This window comes from Rhipicephalus microplus, chromosome X (assembly GCF_043290135.1).
Source record: "Rhipicephalus microplus isolate Deutch F79 chromosome X, USDA_Rmic, whole genome shotgun sequence".
In the NCBI taxonomy this organism is placed as follows: domain Eukaryota; kingdom Metazoa; phylum Arthropoda; class Arachnida; order Ixodida; family Ixodidae; genus Rhipicephalus; species Rhipicephalus microplus.
The window spans coordinates 322,882,904-322,902,318 of record NC_134710.1 but is presented as its reverse complement, the minus strand read 5'-3'; positions in this window follow the sequence as shown (position 1 = coordinate 322,902,318).

Here is a 19,415-nt window from a genome sequence, read left to right as displayed (position 1 = left end):
AGGAGAGTTGCGCGAAAACGTGCCTGCACCAGAATAGTTGGAGAAACATGCCCACACTGTTTACACCAGCTCAACCATAAGTTCGAGTAGAATGCAGCCCTTTCAAGTCAATTGGTTACGTACTCATGAGTATATAGTTATCAAACCCCTCCCCCCACGGCACGTTTTCCGACGATATCACATATAAATACCCACTGGCGAGAGCTGGTGACACAGAACTACTGCTTGACGTCTTGTTGGCCTTCTTTTATTGCAATCATATTGTTGACCAATTCTGTACGAAGCATGGTCGTAATGTATACGCGACAATGTAAAAGGAAACCAACGCACAGGTAATATGCTAGATGTAGGACGTCACAATGAAACATTGGTGATGCACACCATGGCTAAAAATTTAGTTTTGAAATAATTTAGACCACTTCGGATGCGCTTCCGCTAATTGCATTGCGTATATGACTACCTCAAGCGAAGCTTGTATTGACTGACCCATGTAGCTGGTGTAGTTCGAAAAAGCCCTCCTTTCCCACAGCTGGCAGGCGACCACCAAAGAAAATGTAAATGAAACAAAATAAATGTTCTTCATGGGGCTGGGGTTTGAGCCCGGGTCCAAGTGGTACGTGAGCGAGCGCCTCTACTACAAGGCCGCGCGCCCGTGCTTGTCTAATGTGTACTCAGCTGAAGCATATGAAAGCGTCGTCGCTAAAAACAAGTGGGAAACAGTAGAGTAGCTGTAGGTACTTCATTGCAATATTTAGTGATGGCAGACTGGAAACAATCTGGTGGACAACGCGTAAAGTTGATATCAGGAATCACTTTATTTGGTTTGAGCACCTGACATGGTAGTTCTCGTTTAATTCAACTAAAGATGAAAGCTTATATGAATCATAGAGTCTCCTTTTCGTTTAGCCCATCACCCTTCCTTCTTATGCTCGATGGAATATTCGTGCTATAGTTTTTTGTACACAAACGATTTTATTCGTACAACTAGCTCTTTTGTTGCTTTGCAGCTATAAGCCAAATATTCTCATCGTCTGTCTGTCCGGCAGCGTTTAATTTTCTATACTTAGTCTTATGGCTGGTTTAGTTAGGCAATTTCTGCCATGCATTTACGAGGATAAACCCCTATTTATCCGCTACCCCTACTGAAAAGTTCCGTATGAAATCTTACGGAAAATATATGGACTCCGTAACATTTCCTTATGCTACATACGGAAAACTAATGGAGTTTTATGGAAATATACGGAAGTTGTATGGCATTTACGGAAAGCTTCTTATGGAATATATGGAAGGATAAGGAAATTGTATGGCGTATACGGAAAGCTTTTTATGGAGTATACAGAAAGATAAGGAAAATGTATGGCATATATGGAAAGCTTTTTATGGAGTATATGGAAGGATAAGGAAGTTTTATGGCGTGGATGGAGTGAGTTTTATGGAAAATATGGAAAGATAAGGAAACTTATGGAGCATACGGAGAGTTCATTATGAAAGATTTGGGAGGATAAGGAAAGTGTATTGAGTGTACAGAAGCTTTCATAAGGAAAATACAGAATGTAAGGTCTTACGGAAATATACAAATTTTGTAAGGTGCTTACGAAAATGTGCAATAGTGTATGAAAGGAATGTGGATTGCTGCAAAAATGTGGAAACTGTACAGTTGTTGTCACATTTTCAGCAGGAAATACGAGCTCTATAAAGTTATAAATGAATGCACAGTGACATATATAGTACAAAAGAATAACGCAGGCTAGTCTGTGTTGTCAGTCACCGTTGTTCGCCCTTTTCCAGAATGAATAAAACTTCTGCAGATGACCAGGTGCTAAAGTCTGTCACACGGAAAATGTGTCATTCACAAGGAATGACAATAACTGTCATTTTACTTGCATGCTGTCACACGAAAACAAATCAAGCAAGCAAAGCATAACTTCAAGGGCTCGTTTTTTGGTAGAAACAATAATAATGAGAACTAAATTCAATGTGAATGAACTTGTCAATATTAATGAAACTGTTCTCATTAACATTGGCAAAGAGAAATGTCATTTTAAAATATCGACCATGAGCTTAGCTCTTCTGAGCACCGACAAAAGAAATGAAAATCTATGAAAACTAATTGCATGTAGCCTAAAAATAATTTTTTATTGATAGTATATGTGCTCCTACAATATAGATACAGCTATACACAACTTGCCACAGCTTCACGACAGAAACGAGGTAGGGGAAGAGGGAGTGGTCAGAAAAATAATTAAGTATGAGAGCACAACTGATATGTACGGACACATAATGGTGCTTATCATTGATGCACGGATGGTCGTGTATAGAGCTGGGTCGTTTTGAGATCTTCAAAAGCATTGTTTCAGACCACCATGCAGATTACGCTTCCATTGTAGTGCTACATAAAACACAACTTATGGGCCAGCTTTAATGAATAAAAAGATTATAGGTTAAACAAATGCTTTAAAATACATCATGGCTGCATGGACGCATACAAGCAACGTAAAGCGCAATAAATTGAGGACGCATGAGCTTGTCTAGACGCTTAAGCTCTACATGGATGCTTCAACTGTGCTGCAAAAAAATTTAACCAATGTCTGTGTGTGCAACATTGTCCATTTTAAACTATCTATATGTATATTAAAAATTCCTATTGAGAGTTAAGCTACGTAGCACTCCATAACTCTTCCTTTTATTAAGGGCAATTTTTCAAACAATCAACATTATTCATTTTCTGTCTCATGACTTCGTGCCGGCAATTCTTGGTTTGGCTCGATCACAATTGTGCAGCCCTTATTTTGGAGGAATCAAAAAACATCAACCAAAATATATTTTGGAACTGCTCCTCGGTGATATTGCCTTCCCTCAACTGCCACAGCTTGAGATGAGTCATATAGCAAGTCTCGCGCATACCTAGGGCCTACCCTTGAGGAAACTGGTCCGGCTGTGAAATGCTCAGTTTTTTCTCAAATAAACTTTTTGGTTTGAGTTTTCTCAGTTCTCGAGTCCCTTCACAATAAAGCAGACCCAATGTTCCCCTTAGTCCTTAATTTTGTTATATTATGAAATAAATCAAAAAATTAATACTGAAAATAAAAATACTAATAACTGTTGCGCAAAAAACACAGTCCCACATACGTACTTGAACGCAGTATTGCTTTTATTTTGTTTTATAACCTAAGGCATTAGAAAAAATAGCAGTACAATGAAAACGTTGAAAAAAAAAACAAAAAAAAATTTAATCTTGGCGGGACTCGAACCTGCGCCACTTAGTTGTGCTCGTGCACGTGAACCGAGTGCGTTAACTAGCTAAGCTATTCGCGCAGAACAGCTAATTAGAGTTTAAGTTATGCATATAAATTTGCTTTTCACACGCTATGTGTTGGCATATTTATTTACGATATGCGATCGTATCTATTGTTGTGTGCGTACGTTTTGTGATTGTATATACGTCACATGCTTTTCGCATGTCTTTCAACTATAGATTGCTGCCCCGCCGCGGATGAAAACAAGTATTTTTACATCCACACACAAGCTTGAGCAGTTGAAGGTTGTTTCCCGGGGCTCTCTTGCGATTGAGTCAGCCACCACAGGGAATTAGAGTGATACGCCATTAATCCCTGCATCTAGCTGTATTCCACTTAGTAGTTCTATCGCTTGATGACAAATCGAGCGCGGGGCGCGACGTTATTGCGCACGACCATGCCTCGCGTAGTGGCGACATCAGCTGATTGCGCCGGCCCGCTTGCTTCGATTTGCTTCAGAGCAAAGAAATGTCATACCTTGAAAGATTGCGTACTGCACTATATCAAAATGTTACTGCTTTGTAGCCATCCTATTATTCATTGAGAATTGATAACTCTGATATCACTACTGTAGAGCTTTGCGTCGGCGACACGCACCGAACGTGAAACCGCACTACGTCTGTCGTAGAAGCAGTAGGAGGCTGTCGTCTGCTAGAACAAAAACAAAACAAAAACCTGCGAAAATATTCATAAGTTGTAACTTGTTTTTTGAATAACCGTTTATCACTTTTAAAGTTATTTTGCCAGATAACATACATTTTTTAGTTTATAGCAGCGACAGATGTTTTTTTTTCCCTCACACAGATATCCAAGCCAAATCCATTCACAGCTAAAGCCACATGTTGTTTGTCTTTGTCTCCGTGGGTAGCTCTCTCCTGTGTTCGCGCTGCTACACACGAGAGCACGAAATGTTAAATTTACGCAAGGAAGCGCCGTTCCTCGTTCGTGTGATGTGCTAAGATTGCGCCCTATTCCCGCGGTTGTTCGAGTGTGGATCAAGTGCGAGTCGTCCAAGGAATCGGCGGGTTGGGCGGGCGCTCGAAGGACTCCGAGGTGACGGCTGACGCCTGTGGTTGCTTCCCTCAGGACAGTGTGAAAGAAACTAAAGGTAAGGGGGACACTTTTTTATGTAGACCAAATATGCCACTCAGTGCAAGTGTGTGTTGCTGCACTCGAACGAGGCGTCGTGAAACGGTAACCTTACGCGCCTTTGCGAGTGCGGTTGCCGATTCGCTTTGACAACGCTAACGCTAGCAGAGCCATGGCGCATCGGCGCGGCCTTACTGGAGCTCATTCGAGACAACTGCGGCAACATGCATGTGTATGGTGATCGATTTTTTCATATGTGCAGTGTAGTGAGGAAGACGCACACGGCGCTTGCTACGTTGTTGATTAAACGAAGCCTGCAGTGCCATTTGATGGAAAGCAGCATTTTGTTTACGTTCGCGGGCGATACAACTCGTAACTTGGCTCGATTCACCTAGCCAACCGCCTAAGTGGGTTGATTAGCATACGTTCACGGTAGAGCGTTATTATGCCCCTAAACAGGGGCGTGTGCTTGTTAAAAGATATAATGTGTGTGCCTAGTGTGGAGAGAGAGGTGTTCGTGCAATCTGCATATGTACCTGCAAGACGCTTTTGCTTGTAACTAATAATGTACCGGCCAGCACCTACATTGTACGCCTGACTTTGAAGAAAACTTGCATGCACAATGTGAGATTTTGTAATCTGCCAGAGTTGCTTTTTATAAAATAATACACTGCCAGCATGTTCAAAATATGTTTCGCTGCTGTGTGGCAGTGGTGCGGTTATCATACTGTTGTGTAGTTGCTGATGCAAGCACTTATAGTTTTGATGCGTTAATATTTCTCATCTAACTCATCAGGTGTTTGGCTGTTTCAGCACAAACAAGGCAAAGAGAGAAGGAAGACGGGTAATGACAGGAGGAGTGCCGACTTTTGTTTGCAGGAGAATGCCCATGTTGGTGTATTTATTGTGACAGCCTTTCTGTGTTGCTTTCTTGCCCAATTTATGCAACAACACAGTTGTCAGCAATATGAGAGAGAACACTGAAATTAGCTTTTAAAGATCATGGTGACTAAATGCCTAGTAATTCACAGCACAAAGTAACAACAAAAGACATCAGTATGATTATTGTGGACGAGTACAGTCTTGCATCTAAAAAATATATTGTGCAAAATGTTGCCTAAGTAAGAAACCTCTCTATGTTTGCAAATAGTGTGACGTCACTTCGTGCGCCGTGCCAGCCATTCCCTCCCTCTGTGCAAGGGCTGGTTGGCAAGGAAGTTGTTTGTGACGTTCCTGATAGACCACTGAGATGTATGCGATTCTAAACCTGTAGCCTAATATATACGTAATCTTTTGCGCAGTTACACCGCTGCATCTGACACCTACAACTTATTTGCATATTTACATTGCTCCCTTAGGACCTAACACACAAACTTGTTGTTTGCATTGTCACTTCATGAATATCGAGCGGTAAAGGTACTGAGTATATGTGAAACAAGAATCTCTGCTTATTACATGAAGACATATGAGGCCTTCGATAAAACGAGTTATACCTTTATTGGGCTTGCGTACTCGTCGGGGCGATTCATACATGCAGCTTCAGCAAATGGTATCTTCCAGCCCGGTGACCATGCAATTTTTTTCTGCACATAGCGCAAACACTGAGATGTACCCACTCGCAGATGGTCGCGTCAAGTGCATATTTACCTTGACTAAAATGTCGAATCAAGTTTTTTCATCGACCGGTCCCTGCCATGAGTGCTAACGTCTTCGCAAACAAGACACATTGTTATTGACACTGCACACACCACACACAATATTCTCAGTTGAACCAATATTCTCAATACCTTTCAATGCACACTACATGCCGCAATCAACAGTGCACATTTTTGAAGACTATTACACTGTTCCTCGCACAGGCCACCACGTGTGTTCACTTCTTCAAGATAAACAGACAGCGTGGCAAATATTTTACCACACAGCTAGATGTTTGCTGACACATACTACAGCTAATGTCGACATTGTAACGTGAAGTGTAAGCTTTGAAAAATTAAAGCTTGCCCCAAACACCGCACAACTGTACCGGGCTGAGCCACCAGCGGGAGTGTTTTTCCAGCCACACCTTTTACATGTGCCAGTGACATCATGCTGTGACGTACCTCGGTAGGGGCCTATCGCTGCATACTTTATGTGAATGAGGGTCCTGGTAGTGAAAGCAGGCATTGTTGATTTCGTAACTTGTTCATTTCCAACTGGACCTTCATTTGCACGAGTTGTCTGACTGATATTCAGGCGAACTTTTGTGCAATAATTTATACAGTTGGCAGTCTGTGCTTGCTCCATACTGTTGTTACTGGTGTTTCTTGTTGTTACTTTGCACTGCTCATTACTGCTCACCTACAGAAACTAGCCCATCTTGCTGCTGTTTTGGACAAGATGCAGCTGGCAAGTGCGATAGTGTTTATAACTCTAAATTCTCAAGCAGAAATTATCATTTCATATTGAGTTAGTTGCATTCATATCAGTACATTATAAGAAATCATTGATTAAAGATTAATCCGTGTTCCTTCACATAATTCTCACAACTTTTATATCAATTTGAATGGTGTTTATAAAAAACTTGGGTTTTAGCTAAACTTCATGCTCTTTTCTTGAACAGCTGACAAAACGCTATTGGATGCTTACTTGCCATGAATTGGACTGTGTTTGAAATACATTGCAATTCTTCACCGGACTGCCAGTACACTTCCCATTGGGGGAACATTTATTAACCATGGATTGATTAATTAAGAACGGAAAGAAAGAAGCGGCAGGCCGGGATACTTGATATTGGCATCCGTTTTGCTACCCAGCGCATTATCATGCAAACTTTCCTATAGAGTGGTTATGCGCCTTGCATGTGTGTCTGTAAACCAAGAACTTTGGGTGAACTATATTTTTCTTACAAATGGTTGCAGGACTGTGGAGGCTGTAGGGCTGCTTAGGAATGGTGGAATCCCTGGACATGTGTTCAACCTTGCTGCATCAGCTCCTTGGTGTTTTCACGGCATCTTTACAGATGTGTTGGGTGAGTAAAGCAAGCAGGTTTCAACACAAGAAAAAGTATAATATGGCAGCACCTCTTGTGCTTGCCTTACATCCCAAGTATATCAAATATTTATCTTGCACCTTGTGGCCTGTAATTTTTAAAGAGACACTTCTTTTTGCTTTATATTTGAGTATTGATGCTTCGACAGCAATGTATTTGTGTTTGACAGCAAGTGTTCTTGAACAAATAACTGATCTCAATAATGACAACACACCCTTCATACTTGGTCCTTAGCATAAGCTAGCACATACCTGTAGCAGATTCAATTATTCATTTTTTGCTGGGATGATAATGGGCAAGTAGCAACGGCAAGTTCAGATTGGAGTGGCCGGTGACGTCTGTTTAGGCTCTGCCATATTGCTTTGCAACCAGAGTTACTTGTGGCCACATATACAATGAAGCCACATGACGTGCATTCTAAATGAGATTACCATATCACATTTCGCTGCATCTCAATGTGTGCCAAACAAATGCAGATATCATTAGCTTGCCACTATAAAGGGATACTAAACCAACACAAGGTTGAAATTTAGTCGTGGTGTTGCAGCTGTGTATGACTCTACAACGGATGCATAGCCGTGATAATTTGTCTATATGTTGTCGCAATAGTAATGTTACACACATTGTACGATGTACGATACAAAAGAGGTCCTCGCTTATTTCGCTTTTTTTCGCAATGCTTCTTTCTTGTCTCTTCTTGCCATGTGCTCCTCCTCACTGTACAAGGAGCAAGAGTAGTGGGCACACAAACACGTATTTAAAAAAAATGTTGTAAGGTGAGCACTGAGAAGCTGAACACTTCCGAAAGGCTCAAAGAGGTAAAGGTATTGTTTCTAGCTACTTTTTGGGCACCCACAGCTAGTTGTGCTGCTGCAGTTCAAAAATGAGTTAAATGTTAAAAATTAATTGGAGGTGGTTTGGCACCCATAATTGCAGTTACATACAGAACTAGGTTTCAATGCGTAAGCAAAATCTGTTCACTCTAAATCAATCCTAATGATATCTGAAATTCAGGAAATATTCACAGAAAAGCTCAGGAAAAGGCTAAGTGGTTGCCCCTTGAACGTGAAGGAGATACCCTTCTTCTAAAAGGTCAATAGACAGTCTAGTAGTCTCGATATTACATGCACTATAAAATATTCTGGTGTGGTGCTTTTCATGCATGTTATAATGAGAGGGGTTTTTAATAGAATTGTTGTAACTTTGCCCTGCGTTGCTGAAATTTGTTCACATAGTTATAATACATGAATCACTTTATGCCTTTTGATTTTATGCAAATGGTTTGCTTACCCAGTCGGTTTAACTTGATTTGGATAAAAACATAAATGCTCTAAACTTTTTTTTATTATACAGCAGGTTTATTTTTAAAATACGCGACCATTGATGTGAACACAGTTGGTGGCGTGCTTGATTAATCCTTCACTATCACCACTCTAACTACACCTGCTACAGTGCATAGTGTGACAAAAGTAATGGTACTTAACATTACTGGCAGCATACACTTTTATGTCTCAAAATGTGTTAAAAAGCCTGGTAAAAATGTGTGTACGTTTTTTTTTTTCGCTCCAACTAAATATTCTGGTCTACTCAAAATAGCTTCCGCTCTTTTAAGGTCCTCAAACTATTAGGTGTTCAAAAGAAGTATCAATGCCATATGCTTTCTTTGTCAGCCTACTCACCACTCTAATAATGAGAATTACCCGACAACATTACCCAGTAAAATATAGGGATGTTATAAAAAGTAATGTCAATTCAATTGTCAAGAAACGTTGCCAAGTTACATTTTTGTTCACTTTTCTTTTCATAATTTTGTTAAAGTTACTTTTGATAACATCCCTTAGAATTTGTTTGGCATCATTTTCTACTAGTTCTCATTATAATGTGTTCAACAAAGACAACAAACCCTTAAATTTATAGTTCTTTCCTTTACTCATGAATCTGAAACAGTGAATCTCAGTAATCTTAGCGGTGTGTGACTTGTTTTTTTTTTTTTTTGATCAGTTGTGCATGTGTTCAAGTACATGCATTTAGGTGGGAGGGTGAACCATTGCCACCTCCTGTGACTAGCAGATTTTCTGAGAACTGACAGATGCATAATGCTGCCAAAGAAGTATAGGAATATTGGAAGTAATCGTAACGTAATTGCAATCGTAATGTAATTGCCAGTAGGCAAAAAAAAGGTGTGCCACACTTGCCATAATGGTAACAAGCAGCGCTGACTGACTCTTCCATGTATAAATGCACATATATACCGTACAAAATGGAAGAGGGATAGCCGCCATGGTAGCTCAGTTGATAGAGCATCGGACATGTTATTCGAAGTTCGCAGGCTCGGTCCCTGTACAGGGCAGGTTATCTTTTTTCCTTCTACTTTTCTTTCTTCACAATTACAACACTTCTATTCTTCTTGAAGACTTTCTGGTGTGAAAAAGGTACCTTATAATCTGAAGAGGCAAACAGAATGTGCCAGTGCACGAGTTAGCTCTTGTAGTGGTTACAAGTAAGATATGTTTTGAAGAATAAATCATTCTGCCACTTGCCTAAAGAATGGCTACAGGACATGGCACTGGATGCACTTTGTTATTTTTGAATCAAGCTATCTTGTATTCTATTTTTATAAATTACATGGGATACACATGACGGTATCACACACTTTAATGCCACAAAGATTATGCAGAGAACAATGTTATAAATGCGAAATTGCATAAGGATAAAATGAAAACTGCACCCTCAACGAGAATGTACAGGGAGCACAGGGTGCAGGCGTCATTCCTTCTGCCCGTGCTTTTCAAGTGCGAGCTGTTTTCTCCTCGTTCTGACCAACTAACTAAATTGAGATGTGTTGTTATAGTGCAAGAAGATGCTCCACGGGAAACTAGGTTTGTCTCAAACTCTGTGTGTGTCTTTCAATCTATATGGTGCCCGGTTCAAGAGTTCATGCAGACCAGATCGTGTAAAACAGGACCGTGTAAAATGGACCGTGTAAATAAAGTAAAATGGACCATGTAAATAAACAGGATCATGTAAAATGTCGTTTTCGTGTGCAACTGTAGTTGTGGTTGTGCTGAATGACCTTTCTTTATATACACTACATAACAAACTTGCTCCTTTAGAGTCGAGCGCATCTTCGGATCGATTGTAAATGTTTGCATATGCGAGGCCTTAAGTTTTATAAGAAATTGCTCAGTGTGCCGCGAGGAAATGTGTGTTCAGCGAAAATTTGCATATCATTATATACAACTCTTAAAGCCTCGTCTACAACTTTGTGCAGGTTGACTTTGAGCAGAAAACGAGGAGCACCAGCAGCCCCCAGAAAAGAGCAAGCACCCTCCAAGCTCCCGAAGCTCTCTTCGACAGGAACATCATGGTCACTGTGTGGCATTGAAAGCCATTGCAAGGAGTGCCTTATCAGTACACTGTGCTGCTCTTTCATCGCAGAAGACGAAGTTGACCACTCTAGAGGAACTTCATGCTGTGTATTGTGAGTGCTTCAGTGGTTTTGTTTTTGCCCAGCCAGCAGTTAAGAAATCATGTGTCAGATTCAGCCGGGATGGCTAGAGGGAGTCGGGCAGGCATGTCTGGACATTTGTCTAGCCAAGTAGTGCCAATTTTCGCACTGGTCCTGTTGGAGTTACTGCCACAATCACAGAAGCTACGTCACCTCTCTAAATGTACAGATGTGTCTGGGAAGATTAGCTGCATTAGGTTTTTCTATAACTGATAGCTGCCAACATTCTTCATTATATAGGAGTTTTGTTCCTCACTTATGGGTGTAAAGTCCTCCACAGAAAAAATGCAACACGTCTACTTCCAGAAGGCTCCAAGGCCCTACTTGTAGGTTTCTTCGGCTTGTATCATAAGCACCTCGTTTGGGTGTACATGAACATTTTATAAACATGTACAGCGAAAAATTTGGGTGGCCGGTCGTTTTGTCGTTATCATGTTCCTCGCAGTATTCTTAAGCATGTTGTGCATTACGTTGTCAATCTGGTTCATGTGCATAAAGATATTACGAAGTTTTAGGCTACACTATAAAAAGCCTGGAAGCAAGCTATCAATAATTTTTTAACAGAGTTGCTTAATCTCATACATGATACATCACTAAACTTTCGTGGGTATTCATCAATGTAAGCTCGTCTTAGTGTTATCCAAAATGAAGATGTGAGTCGACAGATGGAAACATCTAGTAATCAGGGTGAACAGTGGAAGTGCCTCAGACAGGCTGGCCGATGTTGCGATAGGAGGACCTAATTTTTAGAAGTCACCTTGTCATCCTTGGCGTGTTAGTTTAAATAAGGTCAGTAATGACATCATCTTTTGCTGTAGACGTGTGTGCCTGTTGGAAATGTTTGTCTGAGAAAAAAAAAAACCTATAACGCAGAAGAGTGCAGCCCTTGCTTCTTTTCAAGTTAGGTTGCGCTGATACAAAGTGTTCTCTCCTCCAAAGGGAAGCAAAAAAAAAGATAAACGATAGAAAAGAAGAAAAAAGAAGAAAGAAAAGGGGGATGCAAAGTAAAAGTAGTGCTACACTGCTCCTACTTTGCATCCCCCCTTTTCTTCTTTTTTTTTTCTCTTGTTTTCTTTTTTCACCTTTTTTGTTACATTTGCATTGTCCCATCTAGTGCATGAATCAATGACACATGGCTTTGCTATAGCAAAGATGCCTATGTGGTGTTGGATTGAACAGTGCATTGTACTTCATTCAGTTAATTATAGACTGATCAGTCTTGCAATAAGTGCTTCCTGTCTATCACCACACATGTTCAAATGAAAAGTTTGTGCTTGGCTCTTAGTATGCTGGTATATAGCTTGTGTCTTGGACTACTCAAAATGAATGTTGTTTTGCTTCTGTTTATGGTAATGAATTTATCCAACATGAAAATATCTTGCCTTGCGAACTTTGTCGGACCTGCCTTTCTTTTTCTTTCCTATGCAGGCATTGTATGTGAGGGAGGCAGTAACAGAGAGGTGATAGCTTGAGCTTCGGAAGAATAAATGCTGGCAGTGAAGCAATTACACATCAAACATCCCAGCCATTTTGCCAACCGTACTAAATGTGTTTTGAAAAAAAAATATTGTGCTCGGTTACTGTATTAAAAACAGCAAAATGCTAAAATATATCGCAGAGAACAAAATATTAGGCCACGTTGGTGCCTTCTGGACTTCCCAGGATGTCGTCTGGGTGTTGTTTGTAAAAAGTAAAAAGTGTTTCAAAAATACTGCCTCTTTTACACCAAATTCGGTCTAGGTATTAAGTAAAGGTGATTGTGTGTAGTGCATGAAGCTCAATAATATTAGTGCGATTTTTTTGCCACATCAAAAGCAAGGAAGCAGTTCTTTTTATATGGCAAGTTATATGATTACACTTTGTCTTAAAGTAGAAATGAATTTTTGAAGTTTTCTTATGAAGGCTGTTTTCTGCATTTGATATATGACAGCTTCCGTTCCGAAGTTCTCCATGGCCCTCAATAGGAGACTTCAAAAATCATTTTCCTTATTTAAACAAAAATTGTAATGATAACACTTGCCATGTAACAAAAACTGTTTATTTGCTTTCAACTTACACATAAAAGTAATTTTCAATTAGACAAACACACAGCTCAAGTTGCATCTCAATGTGGACAAAAACGATTATATAGTGATATTTGTAATCTGGACCTAACATTATTTTTTTTCGTGAAATATAACTTCTGTGCAGTGAGTATTTGTGGCTCAAATATTCATACAAAGTGCAGTATTGCCATACAAGAAATGCAAACGATAAACAGTTTGGCTAAATTCTTCAAAGCCTATGTAGCGGAAAAATTGCACTAATGTTACTCGACTTCAAATACTTTAAGAAGCACCTTTACTTAAGATGTAGATCAAATTTGATATGGCAAGAAAAAGCGGTACTTCGAAATTTTTCTCACAAATAACACCCGCACGACATTCTGCGAAATTCTGATGGTACCCACGTGACCACTACTTTTTTCTCTTCAAAACATTTCTGCAAATAGCTATTTTCAGAAGAGTAAATTACCATCATTTTTTAAACTATACATCTGTGATGGTCGCCAGGCAGTATGGTTTGTATGTTTGGTGTAGAATAGCCCAGTGCGAAAAACAACAAATGTCTGAACATCCTTTGACGCTCGGGCAATTTCGAAAGCATTTGTTTGTTAGCAGCAATTCAGTTAAGCCCTTGTCTTTATGCTTAGGCCCAGAAACAAAACACAAGTAACCAAAGTAGTCCTAAGAGTCATGCAGTCTCGCTGTTCCAAGGCTTGCGGAGCCTAATTTAGCGCAAGCTTCACCATGTTTTAAAAATTCAGATTCAACCAACAGGTTTTGGAGGCACAGTGCATTTTCAGCTAACTTGTTTCACACCAGTTACTTTGATAAAAAGCGGGAAGTAGAGGTAAAAATACCATTTTAAAGGTATTGTAGATAATAACAAAAAGGACTGCTTTCTTTTTTTGTGTGGTGCTTTGCCTGAACGCTGTGCTTTTTGTGGTATAGTTCATTGTCTAGTGAACAGAGGCCTTAAAAACTAACATTAGCCATGTTGAGGTCGATTTCTTGGTTATAGTCATAGTAGCCATATTAAAAATATATGACTTCAAACTTGATTGTTCTTTTGAAGATGTTTTCTTGCATAATGATATTTCAGAGTCTTAGTCAATTTTGTTATAAGAAAACGTGATGTCATAATAGGGTCACTTTTTGTAGGGTCGTTTAGTTCTACCTTACCTTTTATATTCCTAATAGAGCAGTTATTTTCAATATTGGTATTTAAAATGGAATGAGCATGCTGTATGTAGTAAGGTGTAAGCACTTACAGATAGCACATGCACACAACTATTTTGTTGGCAGTTTATTTCTGTTATTCTTGATTTATATGTGGGGTTTCACGTCCGAAAACCACGATATGATTATGAGAGACGCCGTAGTGGAGGGCACTGGAAACTTCGACCACTTGGGGTTCTTTAACGTACACCCAAATCAGCACACGTGCCTACAGCATTTCTGCCTCCATCGGAAATGGAGCCGGGATTTGATACCGCGACCTGCGGGTCAGCAGCCGAATTTCTGGTACTCTTGCTCCCCTATATGTGTGCAGTTCGGTTATAGTTATCTGGCTTGCACAGATTTTTAATGGCACCTGCCTTGTCCTGCTTGCTTTCATGGTGATTTTAACCTTCATAAGTTACATAGTTTTAACTCTCAAAATTGTTCAAGATGCCAATTTTGTGCACAAACTGTATAGTATAAAGGCAGCAGATATACATGCACACACTATTAAATGTACATTGAGAGCTTTCACTTGCAGTTTCTAAAGTTTTACTGTGCAGGAAGCATTTAAATCATAATTTCATAAGGACATATTAATCGATTATCTCTACCATTGAAAAGCGTGACAACCTAGTTATTTTCACTGTGGTAAGCATGCTGTTTTCTTTGATGTGGCAGAACTAATTTATACACTCATTCCTTCTATTATTCACATATGCATAACTTGAAGGATTGTGTGCCTTACATTTTCAGTTTCATTCTGTGTGTTATATTTCTTGTGCATGTGAACTAATGTGCTAACATGTGTCTCTGACATTATTTGTGCCAATTATTTTCATTTCCAGGTGCCTATGAAGGACACATAAGTTCTATGGCAGTGACCTTCCAAATTTACAGTGGTGCCGGAGCCTCAAGCAGCATTTCGCCGATCTCCACAAGGCGTTCATGATATAAACACAGCGCCACATTTTCACAGTGCTATGATTAATATTTATGTTTAAACATTTCGTTCTAAAATTGCTGTTACATTGTGTTTTGTGCCACCATCCTGTGGCTTAGGTGGAGCTCGTGAAATTACGGTGTAGTCGCCTCATTTGTGTACCATCAACACTGCAATGTCACCATTCACAGCTGGAGCATACAGACAAATAAAAAAATATATTGATTGTAGCAGGGCTGGTCTGTATAATAATACTTCTCTATTATAATAATAACTTTATAAGTTCTTTAGGTCTTGCATAGAACACTGCATTAATGTGTTGCAATGTAACCACCATTTGTGATCGCTAGCATGTTAATTTAGTAGTTTTGTAATGTATTTTATTTGAAAGGTAATTTTGCTTCCGCATCACAACAATTAGAAAGATGCCGATAATTCAATCCCTCATTAGGTAGCTTCTTAACACATTTGTTTCTTTCAAGCCTTTGTTTACTCATCAAGGCTGTTTCAGATAGCAAACATATTTCACCTTCATGCAACAGATTAAGAATGAAATATTCATATATATTTCTACACAGTACTTGCTTTTGCAAACAACGTGAATGGCCAATTGCTTTTACTCGAGATCTAGGATGTCCATTTGATCTTTGCAAGATGCAGCAGATAGCTGCATAGTTTCTGCATTATGCTAATTTCCGTAAGCTGCTTATCGGGTAATTTAGCATGATATGGCACTTTCCGTAAGCTGCGGATGTCCGCAACTTTCTGCATGATGTGGCGCTTTCCGTAAGCTGCGGATGTCCGCATCTTTTCGCATGATATGGCGCTTTCCGTAGGCTGCGAATGTTCGTATCTTTCCGCATGATGCGGCTTTCCGTAGTCCAATAATTGCGTATGTACGGATCCGTATATGCGGAACGTTTCAGTAGGGACATATGTCACATAAGCCTCTTGGGCAGACACTGTATTGAGTTGATGGCTTGGTGTTAGATTCGCTCCCTTACCAGGGTGTGGTTTTATTGGATTATAGCATGGTGTCATCTGCACAGAGCGCAAGTAGGAATTCAAGTTTTCTCCAGCTGCTTTGCTATCCGATTCAAGTCTATAATAATGAGAAGTCTAATTGTACTCCATCTTATTGTGTGAATTTATTAGGCATTGGAATCTTTTCGGAGCGCATGTTTTTTATTTCATTGGTTGCTTTACGGCTCACAAGAATAGACTGGATGTAGCAAAGCGTTCGAGCAGCACAAATCAGTGATAGCCGTTTTTTTATTGTAAGTTTTTAAAAGATCGTACCGAGTGCCTGCCTCAAGTTCTGGGACAACGTTCTCGCCTCCAGCAGGGGAATTTTGAAGCCCCTCGTCTTTTAGGCGAATCAACCTCCCGCGGTAATAAATGTTGTGGAACCTGTTAATTGGTATAATCGGCGCTGGAGCCAAATATAAAGGGGTGTTCATGGTTCTGCGAACAAGGTGCCAAAAGGATGCTGGCCTGCTTACAGCCGTCCCAACTTGGGTATTGTCTTCCCAGCCGGGAAGCGTGGCACATGCATTCACGACGCCGCAAAGTGTACAGCGAGACGGCCGAAATGGTTTTGGTCGTGATAACCTTCTTGAAAAAAAAATGATGGCCTCAGCATGGATGACATCAACTCCGCTAAATGAGCGGGGCGAGCAAGGGTCCTTTGATGCTCCTGGTAGTGCGGCGTTAGTACGAGCATGGAACCCAGCACGTAGCGGCATTCTCACATCAGGGAAGACAAATCTTGGTGCTGGAGGGGCAGTGTGGTGACCACGTCCGAGTCACAGACGTTGGCCAGGGCGGGTGTGGGTGGTACCATCGGTATGATGTGACTGATGTGTGTCCGGTGGTTTGAGAGAAACTATTTTCCCATCTAAGGGTGTTGGGAAAAGTGCTCTTGATAACCAGCCGGAGTGGGCTCCTGAGAGAGCCTTCGGCGAGATTGTCACGATGTAGGACATCTTTATGTAGATGTCCGTCTTGCGGCAAGAAATGCTAGCCTGTAGATAATGTAAAATAAACCTCAGTACAGTTTTTCTCATCAGTCTGTTCATGCTCGGCGTGTTCCTTCCGTGTCCCCGGTGCCAGTAATGACAAAATTCCAACCCCGTCTGCAACAGCTGGTGGCAGCAGTGGGATTCCCGTCAAACCTCGGGTTTCTACAAAATATTGCAAGAGAAGTATAGCTCTCCTTTTGTGAATAAGCCAAAAGCCTGGTTTGCTAATTCATTCTAAATGGTTTGCCAAGGAATAAAAGTGGTTAAGTTAGACATGCCGAAGCCAAGCTTTGTTTACCCCCCTTTACCCAATTGAGGAAGAGCTCGTGATTTTTCTTTTTATTTTATATTTCCTCTGCATCAAAGTGTTATTTATTACCACAGCCTTGGGAGATATGCACCCATTACTGTTTCGTGGAAGATCGGAGAAAGTGTTCTGCAGCAGTAGATCAATAGGCACAGTTAAACAAAAAGCGGCATCTAGTGCACAGAACTGTGATATTTCACGAGATGTCAGCTTTTTAACGAATGTTTATTAGTTACTCTTCGTGAAAAAGTGCGTTCCAGTTGGCCTAGAAGGAATGGAAGTTCACAAAGAAAAAGAAACGGTAGAAAGGTTAACTAGTCTCGTCCTTGGTAAGCCATTCTCCACGTGGCCAGCGAAGAAGAAGGATGGCATAGAAAATAGGGGGAAAAAGGATATCAAAAATAACAAATGAACACTTCAGACGAACACAAACAACGAACGAAAACACAGAAAACAAGAAGACGGGCTTGTAGCTCACAAACGCTCATGAAGTCCTGTCGACGTCAGGAAGCACAATAGAGCTTCTGTGACATTGCGCAAGTATGAAATTCCGGCCGAATGTCACCGTATCTTATTTTCTGAAAGCAGTCTTCTATTGAGGCAATGGAGTTCAGCTTTTAGAGAACGTCGTTGCGCATTGCAGGATGGACAATGGTACATGTAAGCGCTCAATTGTTTCCTCACAGTTGCAAAAGTGGCATCCGGCGTTCTGTCGGTCATTTCTGTGTGCAAATAATACACACTAATATATGATGCGCCAAACCGCATACGAAGGAGTAAAGTTGCTTTGCGGCGGGAAATTATGGTTTGAAAAAAAACTCGCAAATTTAGGCCGCGAGAGTATGAGCAGCAGTAGAAAAAACCTCATGTATTTCTCTGCGAAGTTGTGGGGTGGAGATCAAGTAAGTAAAACTGCCACACCGTATCCATCCTCGATAGTTGTGTGGGCATCCATATAATTTCTTGATGAGCCATAAGACACTTTGAAGATCTCATATTATGCCTGGTCACTGTGCGTTACCAACGGGCATCACCAATGTTAGTCGCCAATACAGGTGACATGCATCCACTGATGAGAATAGCTTGAAATTTTCTGCCAGCCGTCGCACTTAACGTTAGCCGAGAAATTGTTTCTTGAATTTTCTGACAATACCTATTCTACGGAAATGTGAGCCAGAGAAACTGAATACCAAAATAGGTAAAGTTAGTGAAACACAGTGAGAGCTCTCTAAACAGAGAAGCACTCTCGTGGCAACTCCTGCTGGCCCTCCTGATGAGCGATTGCTTCCTAGAACGTACGAAAATTTGCTCATCTTCGTAAAGGGCATGGCGCTCAAAAATCAATCCCCCCCCCCCCCAATTTTACACCGATAGTTGGTCGCCCCTTCTTCATCACTACTGTGATCCTCGCGTGCAGGGTGGCTTCGTTATGCTTACCGGCTCTGCAGCCAACGTTGCCGCCTAGAAATAATATTTCGTCCGCGACCGAGGTAGTTGCGCAGTTTACGGGATTGTATGAGAACCAGAGCGTGACATGTGGACGCTCATCTGTCGTCAGGCCCAACCATAAAATGGCTCCACCGTCAAAAATAAACACAAACAGTTACAAAGTTAACGCATTTCGCACCATATAAACGGAGGTGCTAAATAGGAAAGAGAGAGAGAGCGCAAAAATTAGAAAGTTCAGTTCGTTAACCTAATCGAAGAAAAAAAGACAAAGAGCTAGAAAGATTAGAAACCAGTATAAAAAAGATATCTGGTGGCGAACTCGATCATTAAACATTTTCGATGGAAGCTCGTAGACTTAGCTTATTGGCACGTAAAAGAACCCCAATTTGTCGAAAATTCCTAAGCCCTCCACTACGGCGTCCCTTATAGTCATATTATGGTTTCGCCTTTCAAGACCTCAACCATTTATAATAATAATAATAATAATAATAATAATAATAATAATAATAAT